This window comes from Neofelis nebulosa, chromosome 3 (genome assembly GCF_028018385.1).
Source record: "Neofelis nebulosa isolate mNeoNeb1 chromosome 3, mNeoNeb1.pri, whole genome shotgun sequence".
Classification (NCBI taxonomy): domain Eukaryota; kingdom Metazoa; phylum Chordata; class Mammalia; order Carnivora; family Felidae; genus Neofelis; species Neofelis nebulosa.
Genome location: NC_080784.1, coordinates 146,476,681 through 146,496,873, shown reverse-complemented (window position 1 = coordinate 146,496,873; position 20,193 = coordinate 146,476,681).

Genomic DNA, 20,193 nt, shown 5'->3' with positions numbered 1-20,193 from the left:
CAGTATTATTAACTATAGCCACCATGCTGCATATCACATCCCCAGAATCTATTTACCTTATACCCTCTGACCCCCTTCATCCATCTCTCCCACCCTTTACTTCCCCTTGTCTAGAAACCACCAACCTGTTCTCTATTTCTATGAGTTCAAGTTTTTTTAAATGTTTTCTTAAATGTTTATTTTGAGAGAGAGAGAGAGAGAGAGAGACAGCAGGGGAGGGACAGAGAGAGAGGGAGAGAGAGTCCCAAGCGGGCTCCGTGCTATCAGCACAGAGCGGACACAAGGCTCAATCCCAGGAATCATGAGATCATGACCCGAGCCAAAATCAATAGCTGGAAACTTAACCGAGTCACCCACGTACTTCTCAAGCTTTTTAGATATCACGTATAACTAGGATCATATAGTATTTGCCTTTCTCTGTCTTACTTGTCTCACCTAGCATAATACCCTCAAAGTCCATCCATGTGATATATATGTATCACATTTTCTTTATTGATTCATTGTCAGTGGACACATAGATGGTTTTCACATCTTGATTGTTGTAAATAATGCTGCAATACATTTGAGGGTCCCAATATCTCTGATGTAGCAGTTTCATTTTCTTTCTATATATACCCAGGAGTGAAATTGCTGGATCATATGGTAGTCTTATTTTTAATTTTTTGAGGAACCCCCACGTTGTTTTCCATAGTAACTCCACAATTTACATTCCCACTAACGGTACACAAAGGTCCCATTTCTCCACATGCCCCTCAGCATTTGTTATCTCTTGACATTTTGATGACAGTATCCTAACAGGTGGGAGAAAATATCCCATTCTGGTTCTGATTTGCAATCCTCTGATGATGACTGATGCTGAACATCCTTTCCAGTACCTGTTGGCCATTTGAATATCTGCTTTGGGAAAGTGTTTATTCAGGTCATTTGCCCATTTATTCATTGGATTATTTGGCTTGTTGCTATTGAGTTGTATGAGTGCTTTATGTATTTTGGATACTAACCCCTTATCAGATACATGTTTTGCAAATATTTTCTCCCATTTCATGGGTTGCCTTTTCATTACGTTCATCATTTTTGAGATTGTGCAGAGCTTTTTAGTTTGATGTAGTTGCACATATTTATTTTTTATCTTGTTGCTTGTGCTTTAAGTGCCGTATCTAAAACAAATTGCCGAGACCATTGTCAAGGAGCTTTTCCCAACACCATTTAAAGAAAAGACTTATCTTTTCTCTTTGAGTATTCTTAGCTTCCTTGTCAAATATTAGCTGGCCACATATGTGTGGGTTTAGTACTAAACTAGGCTCTCAGTTCTGTTCCATTGGTCTATATGTCTGTTTTTATGCCAATACCATACTGTTTTGATTGCTATAGATTTATACTATAGTTTGAAATCAAGAAGTGTAATGCTTCCAACTTTGTTCTCCTTTATCAATATTGTTTTAGATTTGGGGCTCTTTTGTGGTTCCAAACCAATTTTAGGATAGTTTTTTATTTCTATTAAAAAATTTCATTGGAATCTTGATAGAGATTACATTAACTCTATAAATGGCTTTAGGCATTACAGACATTGTAACAATATTAATTCTTCCAATCTATGAACACAGAATATTTTTCCATTTATTTGTACCTCTTCCAAGTTCTTTTACCAATGTCTTATAGTTTTTAGTATAGAGATCTTTCACCTCCTTGGTTTAATTTATTACTAAATATTTTATTGTTTATGATGCTGTTGCAAATGGGATTTTCTTTGGGTCTTTTTCAGGTAATTTGCTACAAATATATAGAAATGGTACTGATTTTTCTATGTTCATTTTGTATTATGCAACTACTGAATTAATTAATTATACCTAACAGGTTTTTGGTTCAGTCTTTAGAACTTTCCATATATAAAATCATGTCATCTTTATTTTTTTTAATTTGTTTTAAGGTTTATTTTTGAGAGAAAGACAGAGCACAAGCAGGGGAGGGCAGAGAGAGAGGGAGACACAGAACCCAAAGCAGGTTCCACGCTCCAAACTGTCAGCACAGAGCCCTGTTCAGGGCTGGAACTCACGAACCATAAGATCATGACCTGAGCTGAAGTCGGAGGCTTAACCAACTGAGCCACCCAGGTTCCTCCCCTCATGTCACCTTAAAATAGAAACAATTTCACTCCCTTTCTGATTGATTCCTTTTATTTCTTTTTCTTATTGCCCTGACTAGAACTTCCAATGCTATACTGAATAGGAACCCCGAGAGTGGGAGCGGGGAGGGGGAGGAGGCACCTGGGTTGCTCAGTAGGTTAAGCAACAGACTCTTGATTTCAGCTCAGGTCACGATCTCACAGTTTTTTAATTCCAGCCTGGGTTGGGGTCTGGGCTGACAGCACAGACCCTGCTTGGGATTCTGTCTCCCTTTCTCTCTGCCCCTCCTCCACTTGCTCTCTATCTCTCTAGCAAAACAAAGAAAAAGAATTGGGGCGCCTGGGTGGCTCAGTTGGTTGGGCATCCGACTTCGGCTCAGGTCATGATCTCGTGGTCCATGAGTTTCAGCCCCGCGTCGGGCTCTGTGCTGACAGCTCAGAGCCTGGAGCCTGTTTCAGATTCCATGTCTCCCTCTCTCTCTGACCTTACCCCGTTCATGCTCTGTCTCTTTCTGTCTCAAAAATGAATAAACGTTTTTAAAAAACCATTTTTTTTAAAGAAAAAGATAAAGAACGGTGAGAGTGAGTACCCTTGTCTTGTTCCTGATCTTAGATGCAAAGCTTTCAACCTTCCATCACTGATTATGATGTTAGCTCTGGACTTAGCATACTTTACTGTATAACCCCGTCCCCTTTCTCTGTAACCAATCTAATCTCTGGTGGTCAAGCCGGATTCCCCATGATCCCCATGAAGCCACACCTGATTGGCCTCCAGGGAAGCAAGCCACAATGCTAGGGGAGCAGCATGTCCACCCTGGGTTCTCTTTTTCCCACCAGAGAAACCATAGTTCCCCGCAGGCCCTCTCAGCATGGAGATGTGCCATCCTGGGGGAGGGTGATGTGCTCAGAGTGCAGCATTCCTCTTACCCTTCTAATACTGTCTGTGGTCCCTAGGGTCCAGGGGGGTGCTCCAGCCTCACCCATGTTCTGAGATTTTCACAGCAGTGTCTTGTCAATGGCTGGTCGCTGCCCACTGCAGGGACAGAAGTCAGAAACAACTTATGCTGCCATCTTGATCGCATCGTTGCCAAAATACCTGCTTTTCTGAGCCATTCATTAGAATTTTTACTAATATTGAGCAGTTCTCCAAATCTCACTAGCCTAAATAAAAGAGGACTTACTATCAATATGACGTGCTGTGCTTAAAGCAAAATAGCATGACAGTGTGAAATTCCATGTGATTTTGATCATCAAAGATGTGAGCAAAGGGATAGTTCCTAATAAGGTGGCTGATTCCTGGTGCATTTATTGTAAATAGACGTTTACAAGTTGGTAGGATTTTTTTTCCTATAATATGCACGCTCTTCAACAATATAGGCATGTTCTTACTGTAATTACGAAATAAAACAAGGAAGTACAAGGTGTCACTATATTTAAACAATATTTCCCAGTATAACAAAACAGAAATGAACTTGGTAACCTCAAAGGTCTCTTTTGGGCCCCAAAGTTTGTCTAATAGCTCACGTTTGTGTAAAGTTTAGTTATGTTCCAAGTGCTTTGAAAAGGTAAACTTCTTTATGTGATTCTAATAATATTTATTGAGTGCCTGCTGTGTGCTGGACCCACTTAAAATTATCACCTCTTTAACCCTCCAAATGATCTTATAAAGTGGCTATTATTATTATTACCATTATTCTCTTTTTACAAATAACAAGTGGATCCCTGGAAAGATTAAGCACCTTGACTCCTAGCTTATTCCTCCTCTATTGTGCCAACATGCTGTTGCTCTCTTGCAGGGAAGGGACCAAGTAGAACTGCAGGGTTGGAGGGATGCCTGGGTGGCTCAGTCGGTTAAGTGTCCGACGTGGGCTCAGGTCATGATCTCACTGTTCGCGAGTTTGAGCCCCGCATGGGGCTCTGTGCGGACAGCTCAGAGCCTGGAGCCTGCTTGGGATTCTGTGTCTCCCTCTCTTTCTGCCCCTCCCCCACTCTCACTCTGTCTCTCTCTTTCTCTCTCTCTCTAAAAAATAAACATTTAAAAAAAAAAAAAAAAAAAAAAAAAAAAAGAACTGCAGGGCTGGAAAGCCAGAACCAGGGGTCTTGTCTCCACGTTATGGGGTGAGTTTGGGCTGCCCAACCCACAAGTAAGGAATCCAGAACCAAAACCAGATCAGCCACACCATGAGGTTTGGGAACCAAGAAGCTGAAGCAAAAGCTGAGTTGCCAAATCTCAGCAGGAGAAACCTAAAATATCCAAATTGAAAGAAAAGTTATTCGGTTAAAAAGCCAGGCTGGTTTGGGTCATGGAATGCAGCAAACGGACCTGCTGGAGAGGGAAGTTACTCCAAAGCTGGCAGGGGACCAGCTGCCTCGGCTTATATCGGTTCTTGCAAGGCCAGGTGAGGATGAATTCAACCAGGTTGCAGATGTCTAAAGCACTTGACAGTGACATGGGGCCCTTGGTGAATGGCAGCTTTAGGAAGCAGCAGTGCTTAAGTGGAGGAGAGGGGCTTAGGAAATTTCTGAGTTCTGTCACTCATTAGATGTGTGACTGGGGAAAGCCATTTAAACTCTCCGAGCTCTAAATTTCTTCATCTATAAGCCTGAAATAATAACAACCAAACAGGTCATTTTTTATCCAACCTAAAATAATTTCATTGTCTGAAAGTAGTAATTACAGCAACAGATGTCCTCATCCTGTCACTGACCCTCAGCCTGTTCTTGACCAGGGCTGCAGCAAGAAACTAGCCAGACCCGTTCAGTGCTAGGTAACCAACCTGTGTTGTTGGAGAAAGAAATTTAATAGAAACCCAAACGTCATGGGAATGTGATCACTGGTGGGTTTATGATCCACAAAGGACCGGGAGAAATGGGGAGACCTCTCTAGTTAGTAATTCTCTTGGGCCGATAGGTATTCAACTGGTTTCTCTTGGGTTAACTCAACCTAATCCAGGTCTAATAAAATTAATCTTGACTTTCCTCTGAGAGACAAATCTTTCAGCTGCTTTGTGCTTTTATAGGTTTGAAAGCTATAGTATGAATCAGTGCCGATGTTTGCCGAATTGATTTGCTTCCCCCTTGGATTCTGTGCCTGTTTTCTACAGGAGGAAATCAATGTCTGGGGAGGCGGTGGCGGGGGGCATTTCAAGAAGTATTTTTGATATGATAAATATTTCTAGTAAACAATTATCCAAGGCTCCCGGATACTAGCCACTAGGTGAGACAGGGGCTTCCGTGGATCACTGTTAACTGTTTTTTGTTCTTCATGAGTTCCTACAGATACACAACGCGGTACTTTTGGTGTTTGCCTATAATTTTTACTCAGAGGAATATAATAACTGAAGAGAGCAAGGAAGGAAGGAAGAGGAGGAGAAAGAGTAGGAAAGGAGGAGGCCAGAGGAAAAATAATAAGGTGGAATCAACATGGCCTCACCAATTTGGGTTCTGACTTAAAGGTGCATGTCTATGAAAAAATAACAAGACAAAATATTTAAAATAGACACTGCTGGAGAATCAGAGATGCATCTTTGCCACACCAATAAAAGCTGCTGAAAGTCTGCTCATAATTAGCTGCCTTGTTCCTAGTCTCACACAGTAGTAGTACAGTTTACAAAAGAAAGACACAGCTAATCAGGCCATACCAACTACTCTGATTAGGTTACCGATGTTTGACGAGAATGGGTCATCCTGTGAAACACCTTGGAAAATGTTAGTGCTGCAATTTGTTTGTCTATTTAAAAACACCACACATAAAATAATAGATTAGCCATTATCTCCTTTTGGTTGTTAAATGCCACGCCTTTTTCCTTACTCGAAAGGCTCTCACACACAGTGCTGTCTTTGCTTACAACGCTCTCTCGGCTTCCCACCTGTGCCTCCATCCCTTACTTGCCAGCCTTTGTCAGGTTCATTCCTACCCACATTTCTAACTTAAGCTCCGAGGCCACTTTGATGGAAAGGCCTTCCTGACTCCCTAATTAGATGAGGTTCCCCTGCATACATGCTCTCCTAGCAGCTGTAGTTCTCCTTGCACTCTTCCCACAACTGACTTTTTCTAAAGACCTGTCTTCTCCTCTTTCTTCCCCCAATCCATTCCAAGGAATCCACCCCTTACACTACAAACAACAGAATATCCAGCCTATGTCTTCATTACGTATGCCCAGCATACTGCCTAGCACATAATAGACACTCAATAAATATTTGTCGAATGAACGGATGGATAGGACCAATTAAAGGAGACGGTCGCACAAGTATCCTGCTAAAGATACTATATTTAATCAAAGCAACACTAGCTTTGATAACGAAAACATCAAAATCATAACGGCTTGATACAATAGAAGTTCTTGGCTTTCTCACATAATACTTTAGTGCAGGTATTCCTAGCTGGGGAGAGGGGTTCTCTTCCATGGCGAGTCAGAACCCAGGCTCCCTCTGTCCTGGGAAGGGAGAAAAGGGAGCGTTAGAGCCGCCTCGTCTATGTTTTAAAAGTCTCAGCTTGGAAGGAACACAGATCACTTCTGATCACACTCCATTCACAGGGATTAATCATCTGCTGTACCTGGAGGCAGAGGTGCTGGGAAATGGAGTCCTTGTCTCGGCATCCTCCCTGCAGTGACAGTACGACATGTGAAAAAGAGAGTCCAGATTCTTAGTGGATGTCTAAAATGTAACTAGCACAAACATACGATCAGGCCAACCCAGATAGTTCAAGCCGAAACAACCCTCCCTACCAAAAACACAGAAGCCCAAATCCTCTGATCCGCACATTGCTAGTCAATCTTGCATGTGAAATCATGGCCCTATTAAGGCCTTTCTCATACTGACATTTTGCATTGTTAACAGTAAAGTCCTGAAAGCTCTCTTTATGCTCCTTGAAGCTATTTCAGCTTTATTGGGTTATTGTTATAGCTTTATTTAATGGGGTGTCAAATTTTACATACAGCAAAAAACTACCTAAGTGTTTTCAACACTTCCTTGGCCAAAGTTCTCTTCTAATCACCAAGCCTACCCTTATTTAATTATCAGTAGTATAACCTAATGTAGCATGGCTGTATACCCAGAAACAGTTTGCAATAATATAAAAAAGTGTAAATAATTTAAAATTGGATGGCACTGGGCTTTAAACTATAGCTCAGTATGGTTTTTTTTAGCATCAAGGAGAAGAACTAATACAGGGATCTCTAATTGATTTTCGTGAACTCTTGCCACATCTAAAGCCAAGAATTACTAGTTAATGTCTTTGGATGTTTTACAGGCACAAAATGTCACTTAAATAATAGCAAGTGTATCCCCAATGTCAAGTGCAATAAACAGAAAATAATATTGCAAGTTAATAGTCAAAACAAATTAGTTGAGGATCATAGTCTTTCCTTGGATTTACTATAGAAAAATGGATTCCTATTCTAATGCAAATACCAAAGGAGAATATTCTTGTGAGGTCACGTTGATTTAAAAAAGTTGATTTAAAAAAAAAAGTTGATTAAAAAAGTTGATTTAAAAGTTAATTGTGGGGTGCCTGAGTGACTCAGTCAGTTAAGCATCTGACTCTTGGTTTTGAGTCAGGTCATGATCTCATAACTCGTGAGTCGAGCCCTACATTGGGCTTTGTGCTGACAGCATGGAGCCTGCTTGGGATGCTCTCTCTCCCTCTCTCTCTCTCTGACCCTCCTCTGCTTGTTCTCTGTATCTCTCTCAAAAATAAATTTTTAGAAAATTATTTTTAAAAAGTTAAATGTGCAGTGCTTACCATCAAAAGTAGGTGATGCTGATTCTATGGCGGTGGCTACCAAGAGGACCATTTCTGCTCTTCTGAATTCTCAAGATGCTCCCATCCAATGGTTGCTGATGCGGTGATGAAGCAGTTACTCATGTGGTCACTGGTGATCTGCGACACCCTCTCGGCCTCAAGGAGTCAATTTATTATGCTCTTTGACCAAAGGCAGTTGGGTTGACCTTATTATTTATGTGATCTTACTCTTCTTCCGGAAAGATTACTTGCTACTGCTTTAAGGATTAAGTGATATGGGAGTCAATTTGGGGGGAAAAGTTATACTGCTCCAAGTTTGCTTTCTAGCATGAGTTCCGTTAGAATGGTAATAACATCGAAATTGGTTAAATATTGAGATTAGTTTTACACTAGCACTGGCATTCCAACAATTACCCAAAAGGGACTATTGTCATTGGCTTGAAAGAAATCAGAGCTGTCCAAACAATCGTTATCCCCAGAAGCTGGTAGGGCCATCTTCATTAGCCTCTCAAGTTTCAGATTTTTTTCTCAGGTCCCAGGGTATGTTTTCCTTCTGGGACCTCGCTGGCTAAGGGACGGCATTTGACACAGAGCAGGCCAATGAACTCATTCACCTAAGATTTTTAATCCCGTGTGGGTAGTCTTAACTGAAAATGGATGAAGAAAAGTCTTCTTGAACCTCCTTTGTCCTTGCCAAAAACCACTCCTTTTGTTCCTTCTGTTCACAGGAGGATTCCTGGTTCCAGAGGCCTGACCTTTAAATGTTCCTTCAATTTTGGATGGCCTATATCCTTCAAACAAACTCATTTATTGCTTTAGACTTTAAAATTTGTGATCAAATAGTCACCCAAAGGCACCAGATTTCCAAGATTCAACTGGATGTCATTTTTACAGCTTTAAGAGTTGAACGGTTCCACAAAACAGAAGCATTTGAAAGAAGGTCTGTCAAGTTTAAAGAATTTACAACTATGTCAACAGTCAAGGAAACACCAGGTTCAGCCAAGCCACCTGGATGGGAATGAAGGCTTTCATGAGCAGAGCAGGGAAGTGGATTTCATGGACTGGGAGCCTAAATACTTTACATTATGAAGTCCTTCTAATAATTGGTGTTGACAGAAGAATCCAGTCATCACCTTGGCTAATATCTTCAGTCATCATATGTGTGAGAAGGTATCCCTAAAATGCCTTAGGATTTGATAAATGTTTCTGTAGTGGGTAAACATATTTTAATCCCAGGAAGATTTAAAGGTAAGTATAAAAACATGTGTCAGAGAATTATATTTATCATGAACTAATAATAATAATAATAACAATAATAATAATAATATTTGTGGTTTAGGAATCTCCACATATTTTGTATTTTGTGTAATTCTACTGCTTTAGAGAATTTGGCCTATTAGTATAGTCATTTTGTAATTCTCTTTCAAAATACACAAATCGGTCATTTAAATTGGTGATTTTAGGGGCACCTGGGTGGCTCAGTTGGTCAAGCATCTGACTCTTTATTTAGGCTCAGGTCATGATCTCACTGTTCCTGAGTATGAGCCCCACCTCCAGCTCCTCAGCTGTCAGCATGGAGCCTACTTGGGATTCTCTGTCTCCTCTTCTCTCTCTGTCCCTGCCCCACTCTGTCTCTCTCAAAAAAAATAAACTTAAAAATAAATAAATAAGGGGCGCCTGGGTGGCTCAGTCGGTTAAGCGTCTGACTTTGGCTCAGGTCATGATCTCGCGATTCATGAGTTCAAGCCCCGCATCAGGCTCTGTGCTGACAGCCTGGAGCCTGTTTCAGATTCTGTGTCTCCCTCTCTCTCTGCCCCTCCCCTGCTCATGCTCTGTCTCTCTCTGTCTCAAAAATAAATAAAAACATTAAAAAAAAAAATTTAAATAAATAAATAAACTTACAAATAAATAAATAAATAAATAAACAAATAATTGGTGATTTTAAATAGAAAGTTTTCGAGCTTACATATTATCTGAATATCTAAAGGAACTAAAGAGTCACTATTTGCAAACTTACCTTGTTAGTCTTAAAAGAATTATCCAAGAATTCGGAGAGGTTTTGTTCATGGAGCCTGACATCAGAAATGCCTAAAAGGGAAATACAAACATTAAATTCACCATGGAATTTAATGTCTTAAGATATTTAACTTGTTCTGCATAAGAGGCTATTACCTAAAAACTTTCAAAATGCCATATAGTCTACGTAGGTCTATAGAATTAACAAACAGAATAAAATTGCAAGTTGAATATAAAAGGTTCAGCATTTTTAGCTTTAATAAATAGAATATTTTTATGCTCAAAACAACCAAAAAAGTCGCAATGATAGAACCCAAAGGGAAAGGTGGTAGAGGGAAGGACATAAGTTTCCAAGCCAGTTGGGTTAGCCGTGGTAACAGTGTTACATATCATGAAAATATATCGAATCACCTTTTTTTTTCCCTCTCAGCCTCAGAGTTAAATTTCCCTTCTGTTTTCCAGATACATGTTTGTTTTTTGTTTTGTTTTGTTATTTGTTTGTTTTTCTGAAGGCACACAGAAAGTGGTTAGAGCTTCAATTTATCATTCTGAAGCAACCCGTCTCAAGCTTCATGGATTGCCCACATTCACAAAAACAAGAAGGTGAAGAAAGTACGCTCAGTTAAAGGGTCGAATGAAAAAAGCACTGGACTAAAAGTTGCTGGAGAGGGTCTTTCTCTGAAACCGATTACAATTTTGGTAACATCACTTCACTTCTCTGCTCTATAGTTTCCTCATCTGTGAAATGAAGACAGTGGACAATAAAGCTGTCAAGATTTTTGCCACCCTTGATAGATTATTAATTATTAATTCATTACACTAATGATAATTATAGTTATTCCTTTAAAAAAATTTTTTAATGTTTATTTTTGAGAGAGAGAGAGAGAGAGAGAGAGGCGGTGCAAGCAGGTGAGAGACAGAGAGAAAGGGAGACACAGAATCCGAAGCAGGCTCCAGGCTCCGAGCTGTCAGCACAGAGCCCGATGTGGGGCTGGAACTCATGAACCGTGAGATCATGACCTGAACCAAAGTCTGACGCCCAGCGGACTGAGCCATCCAGGCATCCCTATAATTATAATTATTCTAACAAGAATATAGACAGAGCATCTGGGTGGCTCAGTTGGTTGGACATCGGACCCTTGATTTCAGCTCAAGTCACGATCTCATGGTTTGTGAGTTAGAGCCCCAAGTCGGGGCTGATAACACAGAGCCTTCTTGGCATTCTCTCTCTCTCTCTTTCTCTGTCCCTCCCTCACTTTCTCTCTCTCTCCCTCAAAAGTAAATAAGTAAACATTTTTAAAAACGAATTTAGACTAAAAACATTATAATATCATAAGTTGTGATTAATCCTTTAAAAACAATTTTAAAAGGAAAAGTCATGACTCATAAAATGAACGCATAGCAAAGGTTTTACTTAACTCCTTAGTAAGCGAGGGGACCAGTAAGATGTTACAACTGACTCAACTCCAAAACCATGTATTTCTAGGTAGGTAAGGAGCGCTGAAGTGAATTTACAAACGGATGCAAGATTGGCCAAACTGGTCAATATCCACAAAGTGATAGTCCAACAGAAATCTGGGGGTCACACTCGATTCCAACCTCGTCTTCAGCCTCATCACATTATCAGTTAGTAGTCTTGTTCTTTCTGCCTCCAAAATATATGTCAAGTCTGTATTTACCCCTCCATCCTGACTGCCCCAGCTCTCTTCTAAGCGTCATTAGCTTTTATCAGAACTATTTTCATCTACTATCGCCTTTAAAACATGTGTCAGGAAACTATTTTAAACTATTAATCTACTTTTAAATTTATTGCTGTAGGGATGCCTAGGTGGCTCAGTCGGTTAAGAGTCCAACTTCTGCTCAGGTCCTGATCTCGCGGTTCGTGGATTTGAGTCCTGCTTCAGGCTCTGCTAAGAGCTTGGAGCCTGCTTTGGATTCTGTGTCTCCCTCTCTCCCTTCCCCGTGTGCTCGCACGCGTGCTCTCACTCACTCTCTCTCTCTCTCTCAAGAATGAATAAACATTAAAAAAATTTAAAATAAAATAAAATTATTGCTGTACTTTTTTTCTTCCTTTGCCCCAATTCAAATAATCAATCCAGTTTTTGTTGCCAGCTGGGTAGGAAGGGACGGAGACAAAGAGACTAGAGCAGAGCAAAAATTAGAAATAGTTTGGTAATCTCCCAGGCCTTTTTTCCAACGGAGTAATCCCTAAAACTAGAAGATTAGATAGAGCGCAAAGTATCTAGGCCAGAATCATGAAAGAAAAATGATTTCCCTAAAACAGGAAAGAAATTCCCAGGACTTTAGAGCGTAATTTGCATAATGAGAACAGAGAGGTCCAAAGGTCTAAATACAGAGGGCATGTCCTAGGCAAAGCTACTAGAGGAGTGAAAAGATTTCAGTAATGAAAAGACTACCTTAATAAGAATCTAGGCAGCTTTGCAAAATCTCCTACATCCCCACCCCGACAGAGAGCCCCTGGATTTGAACAGCTATGCTGAAGAGAATGACTGGATTTCAAAACAGATGACCCAACAACCAGATGCTGTCATCCCACTCTAAATGTTAGCATTGCATAAGATCCTGGAACAATCCAGAAAGTTGGGGGTAAATCACAACGACTAGGGTTAAGGTTTTCCACCAGCTTAATGGGATATAAGGCTTAAAATAGAAATCGAGTTAGACAAAGTAAAGGGAATTAAAACTAGAAAATGGGAGTGGGGGCTAAGAAAATATAAGAGACTTTCATATCTATAAATGTGTAAGTCTAGTTATTCTGAAAAAAAAAACACTTCCTGAGGCAAACATTTTATAAAACTCTGGATAAAATACTGCAAACTTTTCATAAATGTATTTCTGGACTCAAAAGAAAGCAAAGATCCTTCTCCCAAAAGACAATAGATCTGTATGCAAGGAGAGCAGTCTGCAGTTCTTATAGCCATAGAGGCCCTAGGTTTGATGATCAAATGGGGACCAAGAGATAAGAGCTTGACTTGCATAAGTTGGGGATTAGATTTCTTGCATGAGTAATGGGATTAGATTTCTGACCTATTGCAAGGGCCCTTGAAGGATGACTACAATTTTAATAAAGAAATAGGCTAGAATAGGAGTGCCTGGGTGGCTCAGTGGGTTAAGCGTCTGACTTCAGCTCGGGTCATGCTCTCGTGGTCCGTGAGTTCGAGCCCCGCAGCAGGTTCTGGGCTGACAGCTCAGAGCCTGGAGCCTGCTTCAGATTCTGTGTCTCCCTCTCTCTCTGCCTCTCCCCTGCTCACGTTCTGTCTCTCTCTCTCAAAACATAAATAAATGTTAAAAAAAGAAAAAGAAATAGGCTAGAAGAAAATATACCTGTTGGTAAAGAGAAACACAAAAGGTAACTTGTCTGTCAGAGACTCTGCTCAGCTCCATGTGAAAAAAGAGAAAAAACAATAATAAGGAAAATAGTCTCCCTCATAAATCAGAACCCTAGCCCTAACCTCACATGGATTTGGAGTATGAATATACGTTATCAAGTTCAAGACACTCCAGGCTGATAATCTGAAGTTGTTTTAGGTTGGAATGAATCCCAGAGACCTAGCAGAATCCAACGCAAAGCCTTGCTACAGCAGAGGTCGGCAACTATGGCCAGGAGGCCAGATCTGTTTTTGTATTGCCTGTGACGTCAGAATAGCGGGGGGCGGGGGGGGGGGGAAATCAAAACAAAAATATTTCATAACATAAGAAAATCGCATGAAATTCACATTTCAGCGTTTACCGTAACTGAAGTTTTATTGGGACACAGCTGTACTTGTGTGCTGACGTGCTGCCTACAGCTCTTTCACACTCCAGCTGCAGTGCCTGGTGGAGCGGTGGTGACAAGCTGCGTGGCGTTCTCGGGGCTTCACGCTGCTGCTACAAATCACAGGGATGAAGTCGCAACCAGGCAGCATTTGGAGTGTCACGCACATCACTATACCGCCACGTTGTATTTTCTTTGTATTGTTATCGCGTACCCATCGTGTCAAAACAAATGTAAAAAGTGAAAAGTACGGGTGCCTGGGTGGGTCAGTCGGTTGAGCGTCCGACTCTCGATTTTGGTTCAGGCCATGATCTCGCGGTTCGAGAGTTGGAGCCCCACATCAGGCTCTGCTCTATGACAGTGTGGAAGCCTGCTTGGGATTCTCTCTCTCTCTTTCTCTCCCTCTGTGTCTCTGCCCCTGCTGTTAGCTCTGTCTCAAAATAAATAAATTAACTAAAAAAACTTTAATTGCAAAAAATGAAAAGTAGTCCCTAAGTATCACACGTTTTAAGCACAAGGAGGTGTGGATTCTTTTGTTATCTAACGAAACTGCAAAGCATTATGCTATTGCTGTACTAAAAGAAGTCAGTATAACCAGACTAAAAATCACCACGTTGTTACCAATACATACTATTCCCCAGTTAGAAAGATTATAAGATTTAAAACAAATACCTCATTAGAATAGAATTTTTCCATGAAAATGAAAAATCAAAATGAACCTGCAACCAAAGGAACTTTCTAAGTAGCTCATTTGTTAGCCAGGGAAGAAAAATTGTTTACCAATGGCGAGTTAATTAAATTGTATTTGATTGCAGCAGCCAAAAATAAGTGTCCAGAAAAAATAAACTGGTTTGTACTGCTAGCCTTTCTACTGCTCATAGAGTTGAGGACATCAGGAGTGACAGCACTAGTCAACTTAAAAACTAGGAAAATGTTTCTAATGGTTTTCCTTGACTCTTAATGGGTCAGTAGACGTTATCAACGCTGCTCAGTTGTAGTTATTTGACTGAATTTGAAATGACTGGAAAATCAGTATCTAGGGATGTCTGAGGAAAACTAAAGTCAAGAATATTTTTCTTTAATTTTTTTAACGTTTGTTCATTTTAGAGAGACAGAGCATAAGCAGGGCAGGGGCAAGAGAGAGAGGGGGAGAGACAGAATCTGAAGCAGGCTTCAGGCTCTGAGCCATCAGCACAGAGCCCAATGCAGGGCCTGAACTCATGAACCATTAGATAATGACCTGAGCCAAAGTCGGACACTTAACAAACTGAGCCACCCAGGCACCCCAAGAATATTTTTAAAGAAGATGAAAAAAACACGAACTCAGTACAATCCGAAGTAGAATCTATTAAGATTTGTTACAACTGATGGTGGCAAAAACATGTGTAGAACAGAAAAAAAAAAAAAAAAAAAGGCTTCGTTGGATAAATTTACAAATATTATGAGAATGTAAGGTATTTAAAGCCAAGGCTATTCATAATGTTTTTCATTACAACTATTTGTGGAAAGAATTGGAATTTATAATGTATTATTAAGCCTGTAGTGTCATTGGTGAACTTTATTTACTTTTATGAATTCACCACTTTCAGTTCCATGCATATTTTTTTAATAGAAGCTGAATATCCTGACTTGTTTCACCATATACTGATCCAATAACTTAGTAGTGGTGTGGTTTTGCTGTGATTTTTGTTTTGTTTTTTTTTTTTGTTTTTTTGTTTGTTTTTTGGTTTTTGGGTTTTTTTTTTGCTCATAGCTTAGACTGGAATTTTCCTGAATGAAAAGACAATCCTCAGTCTCTATTACTGAACATTCACTTAATGACTTTGGAAGTTAGCTTTTGCTGCCCTCGGCGTGAGCTAATTTCTTTTGGTTTCAGATGACAGAAACACAGCTTGAACTAGCATGACCGGGAGGGGCAATTTATTGAAATGCTCAGAGTGGCAAGAAGGGCAAAGGTGTGGTTACATCTCAGAGACAAGTGTGACTAGGGACCGGAAAGCCATCGGACCTCTTTTCTCCCATTCCTCCTTCTCTCTGAAAGTCAGGTTTCTGTATCCTACTTCAGACTAGCTTTTTTCCACATGCTGCAGTGGCTACCAGAGTACCAGAGCCCCATAATTTCATCTCCAGAGAGCAACCCTTAGTGGCATTTTCTGGTGTAGCAAGTATTAAAATCCTGGAAAGTGCACTCAGTAAATCAGTCTGATGTCCACCCTATACCAATCACTGTTGCAAAAGAGACAGGCTTTATAGGAAGTTGCGATCATCGTTCAAGCCACTTGCTTACAAAAGGGGAATAAACATCTCTCCGGAAAAAAAAAAAAAAAGGAAAAGGAAAAAAAAAAAGGTCTTCCTTGGACAGATAAAACAGTCGACATCCTTAACAAATTTTGAAGGTATTTCCCTACACCAGCAGTTCTCAAAGTGTGTTCCACTAATTCCTGGAGTTCCCAAGATTCTGTCAGGTCTGCAAAGTCAAAACTATCCTCACAATAACACGAAGATGCTATTTACCTTTTTAATTTTATTTAATCTTTCTGGATGTTGACTTAGGCCTTGATAGTGTCAGAGCAATTGTAGGTAAAACTTTAGAGTCTTAGCGTCACAGAAGGCAGTGGCAGCACGTTATACTTGCAGCCGTTATATTCTTCACCACCATGCGTGCTCAGTGTAAAGGGGAAAAAAACATGTTTCGCTTAGAAATGTCCTTCAATAAGCAGCAAAAATCATTATCAAATCATCATCTTAAGTACACATCTTTTTTTCTAGTCTATGTAAATAAGTGGGACGTATGCACAAGGCATGCTTGCCGTATACCAAAATGAGATGATTGTCCCAAGGAAACGTACTCATGTGATGATTCAAGTTGCAAGCTGTACTAACCGCGTTTTGGTGGAACACAAGTTTTAGTTGAAAAAATGACTCAGACAAACTACGGTTATTCAGACTTGGATATTTGTATGCCATCTTCCCCATACACGAGGCTGTCACTTCAAGGAATGCAGTTGACAGTGATTAGCGCCAATGGTAAGATTCAAGCTGTCAAGTGAAAATTAGAATTTGGCCAAACTTGTATCCTCCGTCATTAACTTGACAGCTTCCTAATATTTAAAGATTTTTCTGATGATATAGGTGGAGATATTAACGAATGTAATCTTTTTGATGTTGTATGACAAAGCGTGTTAAGATTTGGAAGATCTTCATAACTCAGTGAACCAATATTTTCTATATGACCAATGCATGATGTAACAAAATTATACATGGGTAAAAGATATAATGTGCAAAATAGACCAGCAGATTTTATTTATTTATTTATTTATTTATTTATTTAATGTTTATTTATTTTTGAGAGAGAGAGAGAGAAGAGCACAAGAGGGGGAGGGGCAGAGAGAGAGGGAAACACAGAATTAGCAGCAGGCTCCAGGCTCTGAGCTGTCAGCACAGAGCCCAACACGGGGCTTGAACTCAGGAACTGTGAGATAATGACCTGAGCCAAAGTCAGATGCTTAACCAGAGAGCCCCACAGGCACCCCTAGACCAACAGATTCTTATGGAACAGAATATGAAATTTTCACTGAGACGCTTTCAGATTCCACACTGCTGCTAACTTTTAAGAAAAGACCGCTGATTGGGTTTTGGTGCAATGTAAAAGAAAACAAGCTACAATTATCTGAAAGGGTCCTGAAAAGGCCCCCACCACATAAATAAACAAATAGTTTTTGGAGTTCTTGATCCATTTTAAGAATGTAAGGGGTTCCTGAAACCAAAATGTTTGAGAAATGTCGTTCTAAACTTTGAATGCGTACATAAACTTCTAGGCAGAAACGACAAGGTCAATGCCTCTGAATAGTAAGGAACTTACTATTGCAAATACTGCAATAACAATTGAAAAGATTTTACTATTAATAATCATTTCTCATCATTATCATCATAACCATTCCTACCAACTGTAACAGTTAACATTTATTGAGGCTCTCCTCTGTTAGGGTCTGTTCTAAATGCCCTCTGTGCATTTAATCCTTACAACAATCCTCTGAAGCAAGATATCATTATTATTATCATCATCTCCATTTCTTTATAAGTATGTATGTATGTATGTATGTATGTATGTATGTATGTATGTATTTTGAGAGAGAGAGTGCATGTGCCAAGGAAGGGCAGACAGAGAGGGAGAGAGAATCCCCAAGCAGAATCCCAAGTTCGATGCAGGGCTTAAAACCACGAACTGTGGGGGCGCCTGGGTGGCCCAGTCGGTTGAGCATCGGACTTGGGCTCAGGTCATGATCTCGCCGACCGTGAGTTCGAGCCCCACCTCAGGCTCTGTGCTGACAGCTTGGAGCCTGGAGCCTGGAGCCTGCTTCGGATTCTGTGTCTCCCTCTTTCTCTGCACCTCCCCTGCTTGCACTCCATCTTTCTCTCTCTCAAAAATGAATAAACATTGAGAAAAAAACAACAACAACCATGAACTGTGAGGTCTAAAGCAAGAGCTGGATGCTTAACCAACTGAGCCATCCAGGCACCTTGCATAATCTCCATTTCACAGAAGGGGAAACTGAGAGTCGAGAGGTTAATGAGGGTTAGAGGCCATGCAATAAGCAAATCCTAGACTTCTAACTACTCCACTGTCAGTTAAGAAAGTCCCACAAGCACTGCTTTGTACTTTCACAGGATATATCATGAGGTAATGCGCAGGGCCAATCGATGTTCTATACCACACTGCCCATTATGATAACTGCTAGCCACGCCAGGTTATTGAATTTTCAAAGTGCACCCGGTCTGAATTGAGATGTTATGTATGTATAAAATACACACTGGGTTTTGAAGGCTTAGGACGAAAAAAAGAATGTAAAATATCTCATTAACATGTTTATATTCATTACGTGTAAAATGATATTTTAGAGATATTAAGTTAAATAAAGCATGTTATTAAACACATTTAATAAATTAATTTCACCTCTTTCTCCTTTTTTAAAATCAGACTTCTAGAAATTTTTAAACTACATTTGTGACTTATCTTTTTCTTCTATTTAATAATCCAGGTCTCCAGCATCAACTCAATCACGTTTTAGACTTGTTTAAATAAGCGGTCTCATTATGTGCATCACCTCCAAGAAGCCAGTGTCTTCCTGAAATATTTTAAGGGCTTCCTCCTTAATTAAAATAAAAATTACTGACATGTGGTTTTGTGTCCTCAAAGAGCCCAAGTGGCTTCAAACAACTGTATTTAAATGAGGGAAGTAATCATGTTTCATCTCGCCCTTTTAAAATGGCTCTTGTTCAAGCAAATATTTCTTGGCAAAGTTCCAAATTTACACTTTTACACATATTGCATAACTGCTTTTACTCTTTTCTGTCATTAATATTTAAAAAGAGAAAATCGGGAGTTGAGAAGAGAAAAGCAAAGCGATGTGAGGAAACGTAGCAGAGCCCATGGAGATGTTTTTTGCAATGCAATTTGAGAAAAGAAATAAAACCGGGACAAAAGCTATCAGTGTCTGGAGGCTGCTGCATTCCTGCCTTTGGAGAAGAGGGTGAGGTGGGGAGGGGCTGTCACAGAAGGTTAAGAGCCTTTCCCCTGCAACCTAGTTGTAGCAGCGTGGGATTACCGAAGGCAGAAGCCCAGTCCACAGCTGAATGTGTGAAGAAATAAATGTAGCGGGCAGTAACGTTTTGCTCTTGTACTTTAGATCCACAAATGTTTTTTAATGCACCCCCACAAAGTTTCTCCTCTAATAATAGATAACATTGATCCGCACTGAGAACATGCAGACCTTTTTACCTATATAATCCATTTCCTTTTCCCAATAATGCCAGGAGGAAACTGAGATATAGCGGTGCCAAGTAATTAGAGTCACTCAGTTAGTAGATGGTAGAAAGCAGATGAGAATCCAGCCTTCGGGGACCATGGGCTAGATAGACATCAGAACCCAGCCTTGAACCATTGCACGTACTGCCTCACCCCGCTCTCTCAACCAAGTTATTCTGTCTCTCCCAGGCCGGGAAGAATCCAAGGGCCCAAAGCTAACACTTCTGTATTACCTAACTATATTATTTGATATTATCTGTAAATTATAATAAATTCAGGATGTCGAAAACTCAGTCAACCAAGGTCAATTTTTCATAAGATGTTGAAAGCCTACAACCTTAGAAATTCATTTTAACAGTGATCAAAAAATAGTGGAAGTCAGTAAAAGGCAGATTTATCTTAGATTTTATCCCACTGGAGTATTATAAAGGGACTAAGAGAATTCTATGAGGAAACTGGCTTTTGCTATAAGACGTGACTAAAGAGTTGCATGCAAATTCCATTCCTGGACCCACTGAGGAGTCCACGTCCCCCTGGTGGAATATCTCATAGCATCTTTTGGTTTCCTTCACACTTATAGTCTCTTTTAGTATCTCTCAGTCTCTTTATTTGTAAAGTTCATATAACCTTATGCAGTACAAAGTTTAAACGTAGTACATAAAACGCCTGGAACAATTCCTAATACATAGCAGAAGTTCCATAAGTGTTAGTGGGTATTATTATTTATA